General features: G+C 36.8%; 1 pseudogene; it reads right to left on the reverse strand.

Moving 5' to 3' along the window:
- Nucleotides 1-18030: 18030 nt before the first annotated feature.
- Nucleotides 18031-19073, reverse strand: LOC103744280 (annotated as a pseudogene).
- Nucleotides 19074-21966: the final 2893 nt, after the last annotated feature.

The following is a 21966-nucleotide window of genomic DNA, read 5'->3' on the forward strand; positions in this document are numbered from 1 at the left end:
TTTGAGATTCATTTTGGTGGCCTCAGAAAGGGGGTCAGAAAAATTATACGAACCAGCAGTGGTACATGTCCATAGCAAACCAGTATTTTCCAGACACAACAAGGCTATTTCCCATATAAACTCAGTGGCTATGACAAAGCAAGTCAAAATCCCAACAGGAATGAGTTAGGGTTCATGAATTTCCACTCCTAGCAGAGGAGCTATTGGCAAATCATGGCTCTTAGGAGAGGGAGAGTCAATTTTCTTTACTGATGCACCTCTGAGTGGTTACCTGTGATCCAGTAAATTGTCCTTTACTCAGGCACATACAGGCAGTATTAGGTGGATGCAGGAGATTTAAAAAGAACACATGAAGTTGAGAGGTAAAAGTGCTGAAGGAACAAATAATGCAGTAATTATAGAAGACAAAATGGGAGGTGGATTTGATATAAATGCATTACATGTATGTAAGACCTACTGAGATATTTAAAAATTATCATAAAAGTAGAATAAATATAAGTCAAAATTGATAGGGCCAAATATGTTTCAATGTAATTGTCTTAAATGTTACATGGAATAAATGGGAAGCGTGTTGGCTACCTGAAGTTGAAGCAATTAAGAACGTCTGTTGTCATATCTGAAAAAATTTACACACAAAAATGCTGTGAATTTATTCAGTTAACTATGATATCAATCTATTTTAAATTATTTTTATTTATGCAGATAAGTGTGTTTCTGTCTATGGATATGTTTGCAGGTGTCCACAGAGACCAGATTCCCTGGAACTGGCATAGCAGGCAGTTGTGAGCCTCAGACGTCAATGTTGAGAACTGGATCCTCTGAGAAGCAGGAACCACACCGAAACACTGAGCTATATCTCTATATCTTGCTATCAAGCTTAATTCACGGTTGGGTAGATATCTTTGCAAAATTTCTAGTTATCCATCTAAAAATGAACTTTTATATGTGTCTTTTAATCATCTATGCATTATTTTTATTTACTTTTCATAACTAAATGGAGCTTACAGCTTTTATTCCTGTTGATTTAAGTTCTTGCTGTTTTTGACACAGTTTGGGATTTTACAAATTTCATCAAGATAATAACTTTTGTTTTCAGAAACACAAATATAATAGTAAAGCAGTGTCAATTATTGACATATATTTTGAAAATTCGTATTTATTTGTTGTATTTATTTATGTAATCAAGCAGTTTTTTTTTATTTGAATTCTTGCTTTTACCTTGTCTTACGAAAACAGTTCCTTTGCCAAGATTTAGTTCTCATGTGGATTTTTAAGATAACTGACACAATATCCTCCAAAATAAATTTTTAGACCTATAATCATTTCTTCTATGACTTCTGAATTATTGAAATGGTGTCTATTGATAGCTTCTGTGTATTTTACAGCTCTTCTGCCCCAGTCCCTGTCAGAGCTGTGCAGCATTATCATTCTGCCATGTCAATAGGAGGGGTTAAATTAGAAATACAGTAACCACTGGAGTGCCAGAATTCAGTTATGGCTTCCTTCTTATGTCTTCATCACAAAGGAATATGGCCAGGGCAGAATTTTGGTCAAACCTACATTCTCTCTTTCTCTCTCTCTCTCTCTGTCTCTGTCTCTGTCTCTGTCTCTCTCTCTCTCTCTCTCTCTCTCTCTCCTCTCTCTCTCATCTGTCTCTCATTATAGTTCAGAGATTAATTATTTATACTCACTATAATGAAGACATGAGCTCTTTTCCAATATTTACAGACACTAACCACAACCTTATTCTACTTTATAAACTTACTCTGGCTGTTTTATCCCTCGACCTGCTTTAACCTGTTTTCTACTACACCATGCTGCTTGCATTCTGTTTTACCACTAGATGGTACTCATATATTTTTGGTATATTTAAAGTATACAGTTTTGTTGCTTAAATAAACAGAATTAAAATATTTCAGAAATATAAATATTTCTAAATTTCTTCTCTAACATTTTTTATGGATTCTATCAAATTTAATGAAAACTATGTATCATGTAAAAATCGAAAGCCAAATGCATGGATTTTTATCCAGACACCTGGAACTAATTTTCCACTGTACATTTCAGAATGACAACTTCTTAGAACAAGAAATATATTTATTGAACATTAAATACACAAATATAATCATTCTTCACATTATAATACTCTTCTTTTTTGTAGTTCATATCCCCTTTAATTTTTTCTCAGTTTCTTGTGTTGAGTTTACTTTCCTGTTTATCTGATATTTAGTCCTCCAGAATGTTGGCTTTATATATAATATGACTGCTGTGGATTATTGAATTCTCAGCATTATTTTAAATTTTGTGCAACTATTAAACACTATATCATTATGACAAACACATGCGGTATTTATTGCATTGATTATCACCTCAAAAATGAGGAAATTAAGAATTAAAGAAAACAAGTTACCTCCCAAAGTCACATAGACAGCAATTTCTATACACTGGAGAATTTCTTTGCACCATAAATTATTACTCAGTATGTAATAAAATGAGATTAGTGGTTGAATCTGTAAGTCTATCCACTTTTCAGAATAATGTAAAAATTGTTACTTGTATACACTTTAATAAAGTAATAAAATTTCTAGTATGGTAACTGTCATGTTACTCTTCCTGAGGAATTATATTATTTATCCAGAATGGAGAGGACAATGACAAGCCAAAGGAATTATTCAACCCAAGTTTACCTTGTGGAACCAATGCACAGGATCATGAGACAGGGCTTACATAAAGGAGCATCACCACAAAGCCTACTCCATCATAGGTGATGACTGATGTAAATCTGTATTACTGGAATTCCCTGCACTAATTACAGGCAGTGACTCAAGTGAAGGATCTTCTACTCCCCAATAATCATTACTGATTATATAATCTCAAAGAAGGATGCAGTTTTCTGAATCATAGTTTCATGAGTCACTAGTAGTGTTGCAGGGTTTCTTATGAGTTTTGTGAACCTCCTGAGTCTCCTTAATTCTTCTCTGAAGGATTGCTTTAATCCACAGCAAAAACCAGTACATGTCTCAGTTTGCTTTAACTGCCAACTTGACACAACCTAGAACCTTCTGGGACAGAAGACACAATTAAGAGTCCCAAGATCAGACTGACCTATAGTCATATCTATAGAGCATTATCTTAATTATTAATTGATGTAGGAGGTCCCAGCCCCAGGAGATGGCTGTGAGCCAGCTATCGTGCACTATTTGCCATGGTTCATGCTATATTTCTTGGCTGTTCACCGAGTCCTTTGGTCAAGACAATGCTATGCTGAATAGGAAGCAGGCCTACTTTGAATTTCTGCCTAGTCTTCCCTCCATGATGGACGATGATCAGGAAATTTAAGCCAAAATAAATCCCTTCTTCCCCTAAGCTACTTTTGGTTATAGTGTTTCTCACAGGAACAGAAAGGAAAGTGGGGGCAATAGTCACATTTATGAAAGGACATTCAGTAGGACTACTGATTTTCTTCAGGTATTACTATACTAACATTATAATCACTTGAACAAATACACTGACTCTTAAATTTAGTTTTTAAGACTGGGCCCAAATTTGTAGGACACTCAGTCTCCTAGATATCCCTTGGGTATCTGTTTCCTTGAACTGTACTGATGAAACGGTTTGTCTCTTGAACCTGCGTTGATAGAATTGTCTTTCTGGAACTGTGTCCCTCAAACTGTGTCTGTATTCCCACCTCACTATTTTATTCAAAATGGTTTCTACAGCTTCAATTGGTAAAGTACAAGCTTGGCTGTACCCAAATCTAAAAATACCATCTACTCTTTTTAACCCTAGTTCTAGAGTATCTCATTCATAAAAGGTCAACTGTCCTTCCCAGCCTCCACTGTGTTCAGTGGAGATGGGGTGCCACCATTCAGCACTTTGATATGTTAATTCTTAGGCATATCCACATTCATTCATTCATTTATTCATTCATTTATCTATCCATTCATTACCTTTTTGGGTGGAGCACAAAATTGAGGTTGCCTAGGTAACAAGATCAGGTGCCAAGATCACAAGAGCACATGGTTTTGCTGAGCTTAATTAAAAGTCACTAGTCCAGATTAATAAAAGTTATTCCCTCATTTTCTTATGATAATAACATCAGGACTTAATTTTAACCTCTTCATTCTACTATTGTTTAATGACAGTGAGATAGTGATTCTATATCAAAATTTTAATACAAATAAAGGGAGAAATATAGTAACTTGTTAAGAATAACAAAACACTGACAGATTTCCATGCTCCAGTGGATGGTCCCATACCCATGCAAAGAGGGTAACAGTAGCTAAACTTATCCACATGCCTTAAAACTTATGTCTTAAACTTATTAGAAGACATATTTTTTGAGGGGAATATAGTGGGAGTTGTGGGAGCAATGGGGTATCAATGATCAAATTCGTGGTATACATGTATAAAATTCTTAGGAATACATCTTTTTGCTGTTCTCGAATTTTATTTCATGTTGAAAACTATTTGGGATCTTGCTAAAATGTGGACCACAAAGCGTGGTACATGACATAATCACTATTTTTTCTTTATTCTTTTTTGATTTTTGTTTATTTTTTTAATTTTTACAGCGCTTTTGTACATTTCGTCCCACAATTCTTATTCAAATTCAGACCCCTTCCCCTATCCATAATCTCCACCCCCCACTGGACCTCATGTATTTTGCCATACATTTTAAGTACTATCCAGTCATGCATTTGTACCAAGATGTCCTTCAATGCAAATTCATCCACTGGAGTCTACTCAACCTTTCTAGATATCATACATGTATATAATGAAACATGGCTGTACTCATCCCTCATTTTCCCCTTACATCTCCCCCAAACCCCACACTTCCTAACTTCTTACTTTCTTTCTTTCTTTCTTTCTTTCTTTCTTTCTTTCTTTCTTTCAAATATTCCACAACTCAGAAGTCAACATGCTGTGTTCTATTATCAAAGGACATTTACTAAATATTTGAAACTCATGTGGGCCATTTGGTCTTGAGGACAACTTCCATGTATATAATGAAACATGGCTGTACTCATCCCCCATTTTCCCCTTACATCTCCCCCAAACCCCACACTTCCTAACTTCTTACTTTCTTTCTTTCTTTCTTTCTTTCTTTCTTTCTTTCTTTCTTTCTTTCTTTCTTTCATTTCTTTCATTTTTTCTTTCATTCTTTTTATTTTTGATAACCCACTAAGGCCCATTAGTGCTGTCCATATTTCATGCATACACGGATGGAGGGCCATCCACTGGAGTAGGTAGCTCTTTTACAAGCTATCGATTGTTGACAATTTCTCAGTAATGGATAGATCACTTTATCTGGGCTGGAGTTTTGACTAACCTGATCTTGTGCATGTAACCACAGTAGCTGTAAGTTTTTCAGTGTGGTAGCCATGTCATATCTAGAAGACAGTATTTCACAGCCCTCCTCCCCATCTTCTGGCTCTTACACTCTTTATGCCTCCCCTTCCAAGATTCTCAGTGAGCGTTGGTGGTAGCCTTGGTAATTGATAAAGTTCATTTAGGGCTTACCACTCAGTCTCTTGTTCTCAGTGCTTTGGTCAGTTATGCATCTCTGTATAAACTGCTTCTCACTATGAAAAGTTTTTCTGACTAAGGTTGAGGGTACCTGAGTACAAACATAAATATTTAGAGTGCACTTTGACAAAATAACAATAGTAGGTTCTGCCCTAGGAACTATGACTTTCCTATCTATATGCTTTGACCAGTTTTACTGTATTAGCATGAAATTTCCTCATGTGGAATATGTCTCAAATCCAATCAGAAAGCAGCAAGTTACACCATAATGGTCATGCCACTATTGCACCAGCAGGGATATTTTACCTCAGAACTTGACATTATAGTATGCAGAGTCCAGTACTAAGTAAAACCATTGAAGTCTTTTTTCTTTCTCGGCAGCCTGAATAGATCTTTCTGTAGTTATGAAAGTTGGCCTGCAGTAATAAAGTTTCCAGGGTTGGCTTGAGACTGTTTTAACTATGTCATGAAGCCGAAGTGTGTGATGTCTTCAGCAATAGGTCTTATTATGTAATCATGGTGGATAACCAAGAGCAATGGAAACTGTGCTGTTTTTAAGGCTTCTGAGAACTCCTTGACTGTGCTTAATAGCTTTAGTTGCCACCTTGAGGTTGAGGGACCTCAGTTGGAGAATTGCCTCCATTGGACTGATCTGTGGGGCATTTGCTTGATTTTTGAGTGATGTAGGAGGGTCTGGCCCATTGTGGTAAGTACCACCATTGGGCAGGAGATCCTGTGTTGTATAAGAAAGCAGGTTGAGCATGGAACAGAGAAGCAAGCCAGTAAGCAGTCTTCCTACATGGTCTGTGCTCCCGGTTCCTGCCCTGAGTTCCCACCTTAGTTTCCCTTGTTGATGGACTGTGACCTGGGAGTTGTAAGATGAAATAAACCCTTTCCTCCCCAAATTGGTTTTGGTCAGTGTTTTTATTATAGTGATTGAGAGACTAGGACATTGACTGATACCTGATACAAAGGTATCCCATGGCTTGAGCTGTGACTCTCATTTAATAACTCTTGCCTTCTGAGACCAGCATTGTCCACCCCTGTAGGGAAATTCCATTTAAACTCTTTTCCTTTTTAAAACCTATATTTTGGAAATTTTCTTACTAAGTAGTGTGTTCCTACAAGCTTTTTCATACATCCTTAGATTTGGCTAACTCACCCATTATCCCCCTTTGATTTTTTTCACCTCCATGCCCACTTAATCCTTTAGTGCCCAGTATCCCCCATCATCTTCAATTATTACATGTATTCTCTTATCTTTCCAAATACATTGTCCATTCAAAGTTCCAACAGTGTTTATAGACATAGAAAAATGCAATCCATAAATGGGGGTATATGGAGACACTAAAGACCAACAATAGCCAAAGCAATCACCAAGAAAAGGAGGTATTGCCATACCTATTTCACATTATGTTACAGAACCATAGTAATAAAAATAGCATGGCACATGGCACATACACAAAAGCAGACATAGAGTTAATGGGATAGACTTTAACTATATGCCACTTTAATTACTTGATCTTTGCCAAAGATGCCAAAATATACCTCTGAGAAAGACAGCATCTGCAAAAAATGGTGCTGGGAAAATGGGATTTCATCATGCTGAAAAAATAAACTAGATTTTTATCATCTACCCTTCTTGACTCACAACTCCAAATGGATCAAGGGTCTTAATGTGACACCTGATACCTCAAAATTTCTAGAGGATAAAGTGTGTAGTATGCTTAAATTTGTAGATACTGGTAAGGGATTCCAGAATAAGAATCTAACACCATGGGAAATAAGTTTGTCTATTGACAAACAGATCTCCTGAAACTAAAAAAAAGTTTCTGTACAACAAAGGGAACTGAAGTGAATGAACAGGCAGTCCACAGAATGGGAGGCTTTACCAGCTATTTGTCTAAGAAAGGATTAGTGTCTAAAATACACAAAGAATAACAATAAAAAACCCTAAACATTAAGAAAATAAACAACCCAGTTAAAAATTGGTTATTGAACTGAAGAGAAAATGTTCAAAAGAAATACTAATGATTAGGAAACATTTTTTTTTTAAATGTTGAATATCGTTAACTGTCAGGGAAATACAACTTAAAACTACTTTAAAATTCAGTCTTTCTCCAGTTGGAATGGTCATATACAGGAATATAAATAACAAATGCTGACATGGATATGGTGAAAGAGAAACTCTTATACACTATTGATAGGAGCATAAAATCATGCAGGCAGTTTGGAAATCAGTTTGGAGGTTTCTCAGAAAAACTAGAAATAGAATTGCAGTGTGCCCCAAGCTATATCACTTCTGGGCACATACCTAAAGGACTCTATATCCTACTATAGAGACATTAGCATATCCATGTTCTTTACTGTTCTACTCATAATAGCTGAGAAGCAAAATTAACTTTCACTAGATGGATGGATAGGAAAAATGGAGCACATAGTGAAATGCTACTCAGCTGTAAAGACAAAATCATGAAATATGGAAGTAAATGATGGGTCTTGAGAAAATAAATGATGAAAGGGAAACTTTGTTGAACTACACAACTGGTCAGACACAGAAAACACAGATCAGTACTAGGTGACACATCTACAGTTGAACCTCTACAACTAAGGCTCATGGAACAGAGAAAAACAAGGGGGAGAGAGAAAATTAACACATCCCTCAACTCTAACCAGTAAAGCTTCCTTATGCAACTGAGTGGAATGGACACAGAAGATCACAATTGTCCAAGTTTTAGAGAATAGGAGACTGTAGACTGTAGAGTAGGACTCCTATATGGAACTTCACCCACCAACAGCTAAGGGACCATAACAGAAGAGGGGGGCAAAAAGACTGTAAGAGCCCAGACTGATTCATGAACACAGGGAAGCAGAGACTTTCAGGTCACTGGAAGCTTCTGCATGTGAACTTGTGACAATGGTGGCTTCCAGGACAGGACCCATGTCAACTCAATTAAATACATGCCTAAAGAGGAGAGAAATGGGTGGTGGGCTGGCACTAAATTGAGAAGTATTGGAGACTGATTGCTACTGCGTTGGGAAGAGTATGTTTTACATATTATCTGTAGATGGGATGTCTAATCTCCAGTGGACAAATTTACACTGAAGGACATTTGTGTACAAATACTTGACTGGATAGAATTTATCACGTATGGTGGAAAACATGAGGTCCAATGGGGGAATGGGGGCAGCATGGATTGGGGAGGGGGTCTAAATTTGATTAAAAACTGTTGTATGAAATTACAAGAGATCAAAAACAATATATATTAAAAAGAAAAAAATGCCTCATATGAATTTTATTAGATATATAACTGCAAAAAAATAAGGCATACAAGAAAGACTAAGATAATTTAGATCCTCAGTTAATTGAGTTGTTATTGTTTTATCATTTATCAATTACATCATATATATCACATGGCAATTATATAAGTGTTTATCATTCCATATTTTTACTGTAGATTTCTATAATCTTAATTTATATCTATTTTTTGTATAGTAAAGTGAGTCTCATTAAACATGAGGAATGCTTTCAATTTTCAATTTTAGTAAATATGAAATAATATTTATTTCATCAGAGAAACCATGATGAGTGTTAGGAGTCTTCATGCCTCTTACCTACTTAAACGCTGTGTTTTGTGGGTAAAGTGTACTTCTTTATGGACTGTCATATAGTGGATGAAACTTATCTCTGAACATCATGATGCTTTTCCTTGTCCTTTGCTATGGGACTCTTTAGTATCTTCAGTTGTTTAGGAATTGTGGACATCTTTGCACACACTGTGGTGTTAATCATGTGAATGCCTTTAGCCAATAGAGCATGGGAAGAGTGGCAACAGAATCAGTCCACACTAAAAAGGAAACTTTAGGAGGAGCCAAGGTATGTTTGTCCTTCTTGAACTCCTCGCAGTAACAATATGACCCCCTCCCCCATAGACCAGGAGTTTCTTCAGGCCAGGGTCTTAGAATTGAAACAAACAAATAACACACATAAACAATGTGAAATTTAACTGAGCACATAAAACTATGTAGTTCACAGGCGAATAATATTATTTTCCTAAGTCATGAGATTAGGAGTTACTTGTTACCATAGTAAAAAGTAATCTATACGACAATGGCACACACACACACACACATATACACATATATATGTATGTATGTATATATATATATATAATTCCATTTTCTTGTAGAGAAAAGGAACAAAAACAATGTAAATAATTTAATAGCAATTAAAGTTAACTTCCTGTATAAAAATACTAAACAGTGTAAAGTGTACTGACACTAAAAAGTAAAAAGATATTTGGAATATCTAAGAAGTAGAATATTTTATGTTGCCTGTCAGTATGAGGATTTATTTCATAGTTTAGACTATCAATTCCTTGATGGAATGTTTTTATGGAAGTTTTTAGAGGGGAATTTTTGGATGAGGTAGAACTTTTTAAGTCAATGATCTTTGTGTACAAGAAATTATTTTACTTAGTGTTTGGGCCATCATCATCACATTAGTCGAATGCCTTATTAGAAAAAAAAAACATAGTTTTCTCTTAGGTAGGAAGGAATTCTTACAACTAATGGCCCTATACCATTATTGGATGTTCAATCTATCAACACATCCTTCAGATTAGGGACTTGTCAGCCTCTATATTCAGTTGAGTCAGTTATTTAAAATGAACCCCTGTATATTTGCATATAAATTCTAAGAAAATTCTGAGTGACAGAGTTTTGTATCAAGAAAGATTCTAGAAGACACTCATAGGGTGAATTTTCTTCTGGAGTTCCTGGATTTAGCCTTATAATATGATTAAATTTAGAGATGCTGACAAATATATATTTAGCATTAAGGACAATATTGACAGTCCATACATATTTGTGATGTAGCAAGATAGATAAGTAAAAGTACTGTTACCACATGCTACTAATCACACATAAGAATCAAGAATGTGATCCCAATGGATGACTTTGAACTGAAGGACGTCTGAGTACAAATGTTTGACTGGATAGCATTTAACACATATGGCAGAATACATGACGTTTGGTGGAGGGGAGGTGTTGGTGGAGAAGGGGGTTCTGACTTTTATTAAGGTCTGTTGTATGAAATGTACAAATGCTCATTGAAAATTATAAAAAAGTCTTAGTGATCATATTTCAGTTAACTTTGAATAGGTTTGTCAAAAGAGTACTTCTAGTGGGCATTTATGATTTTCCTCAAAGTTACTGACAAGGTGAGGGAGGGTTTTTAAAAAAAGAATGAGTTCAGGCATTCAAATTACCGGCACAACACTAAAGATCTAAGTAACATATTTCTGTCCTGGAGGGAATCTGGGTTTCCCATGATCACAGGGCTGAAATTGCTGAAAGCCAAACCAAGAATGTGCCGAGAGACATCTGGATACAAATGCATGACCGATTGGACTTAGTATATATGAGAGTAAACCTGAAAGCTGATGAGGGCGTTATGCGGGTGGGGAATCAGGAAGGGGTCTAAATTTGATTAAGATATGTTATAGGAAATTCACAAAATCTGAATTAAAAATTTAAAAAAGAATTTCATCTAACCAGCTTCTATATTAGAGAGAACATTTAATTATCGGAATCATAGATGTACATAAAATTTAGAGTATTGTTCTGAAAGAAACAGGGTAGTGAAAGCTGACATGGGGATGTGTGAACAGACTGTGATGAAGTGGGGACATTGGACACCTGTCTTGTCCTTGTGATTATTCCTGGAAGTGGAAGAAATTTCTGTATCCTTCTGTGATTATTAACCTTGAACTTTCTGAGTAACCACTAATGACCTTTCCTGGGGACTATTGTGAGACACTGATCAAATCAGAAATCATTCTCTTTTCCACTTCCTCCCCTCCTCTTCTTCCTCCTCTTCCTCCTCCTCCTCCTCCTCCTCCTCCTCCTCCTTCTCTTCCTCCTCCTCCTCTTCTTCCTCATTTTCTTTTTATTCTTATGTCATGATATTAGATCCAAGTCCTCCAATTAAGTGTTACCCACAAAAGAGTATGTGTTACTCTAACAGAAATACTTCTGTATCCAAACAGAAACTTGAAAATCATTGTTGAAAATGGATATTGAAATAAGGCATGAAAAAAAAGTGGTAAAGACTTAAGTTTGGATCAAGCCAATTTTTTATATGGATTCCCTTAGAAGGTACTGCTTTTAATGACTAGTTCTAACAGATTTTGCTTGGTCATCTGAAGATGACAGAAAAGGACTCCAGATTTTATAAACTTAGTGTTCCACACCTTCTTGGGTTGGTGTACTATCCCCTGGGAGATCAGCTACATGGGATATGTTGATTCTGTTAACCTGCTGCTGTAAGTTTAAGGACAGAATTTTGGTTACTTCTTATTGGAATAGTGTCTCAGTTACTTTTCTGTTGCTGTGACAGAAACACTATGACCAAGGGAACCTATAAAAGCTTTCTTTTTGTTTTATTTGAGGTTATGGTTCCAGGGGAGTTACAGTCCATCATGGCAGGAAAGCATGACTTTAGAGGTGACTAGAGTAGGAACAGAAGCTAAGCTCATCTTCAAGCAGGCACAGGGAGTGGAGCTCGACTGGAGATCTGGCAAGGCTTAAGAACTGTTCTACTGACATCCCCAGTGACATGCTTCCTCCAGCATAGTAGTGCCTTCTAAGACCTCCCAAAACAGCACCACCAATTGGAGACAAAAGGTCCAAATATCTGGAGCTTATGGGAGTTGTTCTTATTGAAACCACCATAAATAGATACTTATTCTAAACACATATTTATCTTCTTGCACTTAATATTTCTTTCAAAATGCCCTTCCAGATACTTATAGAATGTCTTATTCACTATTCTAGCCTTTTACAAAGTATTGATTCTGATCAAGTAGCTCACCTAATTGCAAATGAAATATGTTAATGAGAGCATGGTCACAGTATTCACTAGTGTTATGATGTTGCTATTTGTATAAATAGATTGGTGTCTATTCCTTAAATTCTCATGTTGAATGAACAATCTTGGGCAATGTATTTGGAGATGGAACTCAAAAGAAGTTAAATGAAGCTATAATATGGATCCCTGATACAATATAATTAGTGTCATATAATAAGCTATATTAGACCTCTCTCTCTTTCTCTCTCTCTCTCTCTTTCATCATAAATGGAACAAAGAGATGAGGACAAAGAGAGAATATAAATACCTATAGGTTAAGAGTGTACCCTCACCAGCATTATTTTATCATAGATTTCTAGTCCCCCAAACTGTGGTGAAATATGCTATATATGTCTTGAGTTGTCTCATCTGTAGCATTTTGTTGTAGCAGTTCAAGCTGACTAGTATACCTAATAATGGGAAGTTGTTAGCTTCATAGAATTTAGGACTAGCCATTTGAAATCTTAGCTGCATAACCATTCAGAGGCTGGTGTTTTGCAAGGCTTTAAAAAGGCTTTTCAGAGGCAATAGCTGCTTTAATCAATGTCCAACATACGGAGACACTCAGGACCTGCAAATTCATGTATTAAGCGGTAGAAATGGAATTGACACTGATTATTTTTTGCTTAATGATCCACTGACAAATTGGAGTTTCCTATTCCTGTGATCGTAAACTCTTCAGACTTACTGATTTAATTCCAAAAGTTTATTTTTTTTTTAAATCAGAGGGACAATCACACTGAAAGTGAAATTGGGACAATCTAGTCACGTTACAGCTGCAGTGACCATAAGAGGGCAATGAATTAATGCAGGCATGATAGTAGCAGCTTGCACTCTCCTGTTCATTCAGTCCAGAATCCAGCCCATGAAATGGTGTCAACCACATTTTGAATGGCTGTCTCCACCTCAATTAATCCAACAAAGAAAATAAGTCATGAGAATGTCCACAGTCCAACCTAATCCACTGAGTTCCACATTGACACTGCTTTCCATAGGGATGATATATTGTGCCAAGTTGACCATTAAAACTCTCCAACACAGATACTATTAATTTGTTTTTCCCAGTTGTTGAATTGGGAGTTATTGTATGCATCCCTGTTTTGTTTTTTGTTCTTTGTTTCATTTAAAAATATTTTATTATTTTTAAGATTATGAGTGTATTCATTGTATGTATATAAGCGCATCTGTGTCATGCAATACTCACAAAGGTCAGAAAAGGGTGCCAACAGATCCCCCGGAACTGGAGTTATAGATGGTTGTTAACCACCATGTAGGTACTGGGAACCAAACCAGGTCTTCAGCAAGAACACTCAGTGTTCTTAACTGCTGAGCCAACTCTCTAGCCTTCCTTATTTTCTTTTTACAATTACAAAATATGTATTCTTTTGCACTGTACTTTTTTCCAGCAAATATTCTACATTGAATTTTATCTATTTTGGGCTATAAATCATTTTCCTTAGCATCAAACCTACATTTTTAACTAGTCCCTCATTAATAGAAATATTATATGCATATTTATACTACAAATAATATTGTAATGGCTCACACATATTCCATAATTATGATGTAATATTTCATTAGAATATTGCAAATATGTATTTGTGTATAAATTTTGGTGCTCTATTGGATGTTGGTACTAAATGGAAGAGTGTAACAAATATTTAGCTATGTCTTGAAACTCTAAAAGTTGTGAAAAAATATGGCCCTAGTTTTCAATTATCTCTTCTTAGAGCTTCACATTTACCAATTTCTTATTGACCATATAATTAGTTCTATTTTATTCTCTTTCTGTGTCTTCGTAGTCTTTATTTTTCTTTCTGGTCCTCCTCAGAATTGATACTCTGTCTCATTTAATCACATTTCTCTGCAAAAATTTCATGTGATTAGACATTTATTTGTACCTACTGTCGCTCAGATTATTTAGTATTTGTAAACAGTGGGATTTAATTTCCTGAACTTGATACAATACCTCTAAAAGTACTGGTAAAAACATCCCTTATTGAGAAAGAAAACTAAAATTAGATGAGAAAGAAAACTAAAATTAATTGAGAAATATTGATAGCAGTTTTCAAAAGGAAAAGGAAAAACAAAAACACTGCCCCTACCTATATGAGCAAACAGGTTACAGTTTATGTCAGCTATCCAGTCTTCTTATATGCTTAAGAAAACAAGTGTACATTTAGCCCTAATTTCTTCTTCTGTAAATATGATTTTCTCTTTGGAATTCCATCTCATGCCATCCAGAGACACAGTGACATCTGTGCTCACCAATGTCAGAGTGGATCTGAGATGATGTTGAAATTTCTATAAATATTGTAAAAACCTCCAACTATTATTTAGACTTTTGGAGGGGAGTCTACTGTGCCCAATGAATAGTTCTGATCTCTCCATTCTTTCTGAGGTGTGTGTTTAAAATACAATGACATAAAGCCTCACCTTCCCTTTACATTACTAAACTTGAAATGAATGGATTTGCTTAATAGAGTAAGATAATAAAATAAGATTTGCCTTTTAGTATCTACTGTAAAACAGAGTCGTATGATATTGAAATCCTTTTTATTGAATTTTGCAATTTTTATAAAATATATTTTGATGGTATTAGGTTTGCTCCCCTCTCTGCACCTCCACTCACTGCTCCCCCACCCAATTTAATGAACACAGACACACACACACACACACACACACACACACACGTATATATACTACCACCTATAAAATCTGATTTGTATCCCCAAAAGTCCTTCAGTGTGCATTTACCTACTGGACCCACCAAGAGTCCCATCCCCCTAAGAAACTGACTCCCTCCCCAAAGCCATCAATTGTCTAAAGTTCTTTATGTTATCTTAGGATTTCACATCCACTTCCCCATATCCATGCTGAGATTTTGTCTTATTTGAGTCTGTGTAGAATATGTGCATGCTGCCACCACTGCTGTGAGTTCATAATAGTAAATGATCAATTGTCTGGAAGACTCTGCTTCCTTGTGGTCATCCAACAACTATGGCTCTTGCAATTTTTTCACCTCCTCTTCCTCAGTGATCCCTGACTCACGGGTTGGTAAGGTTTAATATAGGAGTTCTATCCAGGGACATACACTGTGCAGTCTCTAAATCTCTATTCTCTAAAACTTAGCCAGTTGTGACTTCTGTGTGCATCATCCTCTGTTGTATGAGGAAGCTTCTCTGGTGAGAATGGAATATTCTAGTATAGCACTAGTATTTGCTCCACTTCCTGTTCAGCTATGTCCCATGAGCCTTAGGTATAGAAGTTCCTCTGTAGGACCTCTCACCTAGGACTGTGAATCTTTCAGGAATATATTCTCTTTGTGTGACCAGTTGTGGAACTCTGCAGTAGTCTCCATATGTTGCAAAAAGAAACTTCTCTGATGAGTGGTATATAGTACACTCATCTGTCAATATAAGGATCCATGTTTTGCAAATTTTAAGAAATTTCATTTGTCTACAAGTATTACAAAGATAGGATTTTTCTCTAGGATCTATGACGTCTGAAGCCAAACATACTTGGGAATAATTACAGTGCCATCCATGAGTCCAGTACCACTGAGAGGGCTTTAAGTCTGATTAGATTATTTTGATTACCCCCATATAACAATGCCACTACTGCACCAATAGAAGTTGTTTTCTGTGCAAGTCGTTATGATTATTAGAGTTTAGGGATAGGTTGGAACATTGAGAAATTTCCTCCCGCAGCAGTACGCACATCATCATCTAGCATTATGATAGTCAAACATCGGTTAGAAGGCTTCCAGGTCAGTCCTTTCTCTTGTGCTTCAAGTCCTGTATCTGAAGTATGCCCTGTCTTCAACAGTAGGGTTCTGGGAAATAAACAAGAGGATTGGCAATAGTCTGTGTTGTTTGGGAATCTACTGGACCACCTTCACCAATTACACAAAGGGAAGTCTCTTCTTTCTGGTACGGTGTTCCTTGCCAACCAGCTCCCAGGTATACATATGCATAAATGCTTAGACACTGTATGTGCATTTCTCGTGGCGTTTCGAGGGCATCACATTTCCCTCTGGGTTTCCTAGCTCCCAAGATTCACTCATCTCTACTCTTTTTTCTCCCATCCAGGCTCCCTCCTCCTTCCTTAGCACTAGCTCATACATTATCCCCACCTTTTCCCCAGTAACACCAACCTCCCACCACCCCCCTCTCCTGAATCAACTACACACACACCATGGCCCCTTGAATGTCCCTCCCAGCTCTACTCCCTGCTGAACACTCCCACATTCCCCACATCTCCCCATGGTAACATCTATTCCCTACTATCCCACGTTCAGGTTCCTTTTTATATATCCATGTATCGTTTCTATTTTCCTGGCTCCTGGTATTACATAAGAATTTACATACTCACATATAAGGAATTGTTGCTACAACCTGCAATGAAGGCGAAGATACATCACTTGCCTTTCTGCATTTGTGTTACTTCACTTAGTATAACACTCTCTAGTTCCTTCCATTTACCTGAAAAATTCATAATTTCATTTTTTCTTCCTGCTGAGTAAAACTCCATTGTATAAATGCACCATAGTTTGTTTATCCATTTGTCAGGTGAGGGACATTTAGGTTGTTACAATTTCTTAGCTATTGTGAAGAAAGCAGCAGCAAACATGGATGTATAGATATCTCTACAATAGGATGAGTCCTTTGGGTATATTCCAAGTAGCGGTATAACTGAAGCATATGGTAGGCTAACTTAGATATTTGAGAGCTGTCCACCTTGCTTTCTGTAATGGTTACACAAATTTGCATTCTCACCAGCAATGAATAAGCAGTCTGCTTTCTCTACATTCTCTCCAGCAATTGCAATGTTTCATTCTCTCGACCTTGGCCAGTGTGACTGGGGTAAGGTGGAATCTTAAAGTGGATTTTTATCTTCATTTCTCTAATTACTAATGATGCTGAGCACTTTTAAGGTGCTTCTTAGCCATTTTTATTTCTTCATTTGAGAATTCTCTGTTTAGGTCTTTTGCCCATCCTTTTATTGGGTCTTTTATTTTCTTATTTCTTTGTTTATCTGAGTTCTTTGAATATTCTGGATATTGATCCTCTGTTTGAACTGTAGCTGGCAGCAATTTTCTCCCATGCAATGGGTTTCCTCTTCCCACCCTTGGTTGTTTCTTTTGCTGTACAGAAACTTTGTAATTTAATCAGGTCCCACTTATCGATTGTTGACCTTAGTGCCTGAGTCTTTTCCTATGCCTATATCTTGGTGGGTGCTGCCTATACTTTCTTCTAGCAGTTTCAGGGTTTCTGGTTTTATATTCAAATGTTTGACAAATTTGGAGTTGACTTTTGTGCAGGGTGAGTGACAGGCTCCAATTCTTCTGCAAGAGGAGATCCATTTTTTCAACACCGCTTGTTGAAAATATCTTTCCTCCATTGTGTGTTCTTGGCACCTTTGTTGCAAAGCAGGTGGCTATGCATGTACTCATGTTTGGGACTTCTATTGTGTTCATTGATCTGTGTGTCTATTTTTGTGCCAGTACCATGCAGTTTTGTTTTGTTTTGTTTTTAGATTGTATAATAATTTAGTGAGCACCCTCCCTCCCAGCCCTTGCTATCTCTAGGTCACTTTCTTCACTTGTAGATCTTTTTGCCTAGCTCTAAGAAGATAGAAAAAGGCAGAGGTGCAGCATTTTGCTGGATAAGACTCTGAAGGCAATATAAGTCTCTTCCTCCTGCTTCTGGAAAACAGCTGGTAGATCCAGCTCCTCATACAGTGCTTTCACCCATAGTTCTCCTCTAAGATCTGGCACTATTGTAGAGTGGCTCATTGCAGACACCACCAGCCAGCCTCATTTGTTGTCTTGAATGTCAGTGCCAACCTTTCCAGTCACACTGGGGTTCCCAAAGAAGTCAAGGTAATCGGCCTGGATCTGAAAGGGCTTGCCCATCTCCAGCAGGATCTTCATGGCATTGGCATGTTCCTTCTCCCCATCAATGCCGGCCATGTACATGGCAGCAGTGGTGGGCAGGTAGAAGGAATAGAAAGCTGTCTTGTACTTGACAATAGATTTATACCTCTTTTCAGTGTATCTACCAAGATCCACATGGCCCTGCAGTGATGTGATGAGATTCAGGGTCTGCCCAATCTCAGCCCAGTAGGTACTCTGCAGGAAGAGTACCATTAGGTTCAGGTAGTAAGGCTACTCATGGAAGTAGAACTTGAGCCTGTGGTAGGTAACAGGCTTCCAGAAGCAGAGCATCGTTGATGGCATACAAACCAATGCCTGGCTTCTAATACCAGCAGAGCTGCCCCGTGTGTGAGAGAAGAATCCATGATATCATCTGACACAGAGGACAGCTTGGAGCAGTTCTGCATACCGCCCACAGTCAGGGCCCACTGGAGACTATCAGCATCCTGTTTCCTTGGCTCCACCAGCTCAGTCAAGCCCCAATTGTACTTGCCTCCTATGGCGTTGTACTCCAGGACTTCCTTGAGCCTGGCAATGGCATTTCCTGTCTGAGAATTCCAGCTCATCCTCTGTCAGCACCTTGACAATCTGAGGAAAGTGCTGGATGAAATCCTGCAGATCTTGGGTACAAGCATCCAATTTCTTTTTTCCAATCATTCTGAGAGAGGTGCAAAATGCTCTGTTCCTGAACGCGAGTTCTATCCCCATGCAGTTTTTATGACTATAGCTCCATAATCCCCTCAGCATTGTTCTTTGTGTCCAAGATGCTCTGGCTATCCGGGGTCTTTTTTGATTCCATATGAATTTTCAGATGATTTTTTTCAAGCTCTGTAAAGAATGTTATGGGAATTTTAATTGGGATTGTACTGAATCTATAAATTGCTTTTTGTACAGTGGTCATTGTCACAATCTGATTCCACCAATCCATGAGTATGGTAGGCCTTTCCATCTTTTAGTGTCTTCCTCTATCTCTTTCTTTAGATATTTGAAATTTTCGTTGTAGAAATAATGTCTTTGGTGAGGTTTATTCCTAAATATTTTTTGAAACTATTGTGAAAGTGAGGATTTCCTCTAGTGTTTTTTCTGATTGATTTTAATTGGTACATAGAAAGGTTACTGATTTGCCAAGTTTATTTTTAACCTGTCACTTTACTGAAAGTATCAATCATTTCTCACTGCTTTCTAGTGGAATTTTTGGGATCACTTATGTATAATATCATATCTTCTGCAAATAGGGATAATTTGACCTCTTCTTTCCCAAATATTACTCCTTTAATTTCCTACTCTCATCTTATTTCTTTTCCAAACGATTTGACTACTGTATTGAAAAGGAGTGGAGATAATGGACAGTCCTGTCAGGTTCTTGATTTTAATGGGAGTGCTTCCAGATTTTCTCCATTTAGGATGTTGTTGGCTATGGGTTTGTTGTACACAGCTATAATTATGTTGCAGTATGTTCCCTCGAGACCAATTCCTTCTAGGATTTTTTTTTTTTTTTTTTTTTTTTTTTTTTTTTTTTTGTCTTTTTGAGACAGCCCCAGCTGGCTTGGAACTCACTATAGAGACGAGGCTGGCCTCTAACTCACAGAGATCTGCCTGCCTCTGCCGCCTTTAGTGCTGGGACTAAAGGTGTGTGCCACCATGCCTGGTCCCTTCTGGGATTTTTAACATGAATGCATGTTGGATTTTGTCAAAGGTGTTTTCTGCATCTACTGAGATGACCATGTGGTTTTTGTCTTTAAGTCCGATTATATGTTTTATTACATTTGTAGACTTATGGATATTGAACCATCCCTGCATCTCTGGAATAAATTCAACTTGATCATCATGGATGATGTTTGTGATGTGTGTCTATATGCAGTTTGTGAGTATTTTGCTGAGTATATTTTTTCTGTTTTTTTATTGAAGTTTTAAATTTCATACAATATTTCCCACTCACATCCAGACCCCCTCCCCCATCCATGCCTCTCCCCCTACCTAACCCTACACACTCTATCTTTGTATCTATGTTCATTAAGAATATGTGTCTAGAGTTTTCTTTTTGTGTTGTATCTTTACTTGGTTTTGTTATTAAAGTGATACTGGCTTCATTGAAGGGGTTTGGGAGAGCTCCCTCTGTTTCTATAATTTTGAACAATTTAAGCAGTATTGGTTGTAGATCTTTTTTGAATGTCTGGTAGAATTCTACTGTGACTCCATCTGGGCCCAGGGTTTTTTAATTCGGGAGGTTTTGCACTACTGTTCTAATTTTCTTATTTGTTTAGACTGTTGATCTCTTCTTGGTTCAACTTTGGTGGTGTCCATGATTTTTGAAATCCACCCATTTCTTTTAGATTTTCAAATTTAATGGATTATAGGTTTTTTAAAAGTATGCTCTTACAATATTTTGTATTTCTTGGTGTCTATTGTGATGGTTCTTGTTTCATCTCTGATTTTGCTGATTTGTATTTGCCCTTTCTTTCTTTTGGTTAACTGAGCTATGGGTCTGCCTATCTTTTCATGTTTCCAAAAAACAGCTCTTAGATTACTTTGTGTGTGTGTGTGTGTGTGTGTGTGTGTGTGTGTGTGTTGTTGTTTTTGTTCCTATTCCATTAATTTCTGCTCTGTTTTTCTGTTATTTCTTCATCTACTAGGTTTGGGGTTGATTTGTTCTTGCCTTTACAGAGTCTTGACTTGTACTGTCAAGTCATTTGCATGTGTGCATTCTGACTTTTTAATGTAGGCACTAATGGTTATAAATGTCTCTTTTAGGACTGCTTCTAAGGTATCCTTGAGATTTTGTTGGGTTGTGTTCTCATTTTCACTTTGTGCCAGGAATATACTTTTATTTCTTTCTCAATTCCTTCTTTGATCCATACTGCTTCTAAGGTATCCTTGAGATTTTGTTGGGTTGTGTTCTCATTTTCACTTTGTGCCAGGAATATACTTTTATTTCTTTCTCAATTCCTTCTTTGATCCATTCATGATTCATGAGTGCATTTTTTAATCTCCAGGAGTTCATGTAGTTACTAGAGCTTCTTTTGGTGTTGATTATAATAAGCTTTACTGCACTGAGGTCTGATAAAATGCATGGAATTACTTGAATATTTTTAAATTTGTTGAGATTTTTTGTGTGTGTGTCCCAGAGTGTTGTCAATTTTACGTAATCTTACATGAGCTTCTCAGTAGAAAGTTTATTCCCTGGTGCTTTGGTAGAATATTTTGTATATTTGTTAGGTCCATTTCAGGTAAGATGTCATTTAATTTGGATATCTCTGTTTATTCTTTGTCCAGTTGACTTGTCTATTGGAGATAGTGGGTATTAAAGTCACCTACTATTTCTGAATTAGTGTTAATCTCTGTTTTATAGTCCTGTAGAACTGTTTCTTTGAAATTGGGTGCATTGGAGTTTGGTGCATATATGTTCATGATTATAATGTCTTCTTGGTCAATTGTTCCTTTGATTAGAAAGAAGTAACCCTCTTTATCTCTTATGATGAGTTTTAATTTGAAGTCTATTTTGTCAGATATTAGAATTGTAGCACCACCTTGCTTCTTGTGGTCATTTGCTTGTAATATTTTTTCCATCATTTCACCCTAATATAGTCTC

The sequence above is a fragment of the Nannospalax galili genome, unplaced genomic scaffold, assembly GCF_000622305.1.
Source record: "Nannospalax galili isolate Female #2095 unplaced genomic scaffold, S.galili_v1.0 scaffold600, whole genome shotgun sequence".
Classification (NCBI taxonomy): domain Eukaryota; kingdom Metazoa; phylum Chordata; class Mammalia; order Rodentia; family Spalacidae; genus Nannospalax; species Nannospalax galili.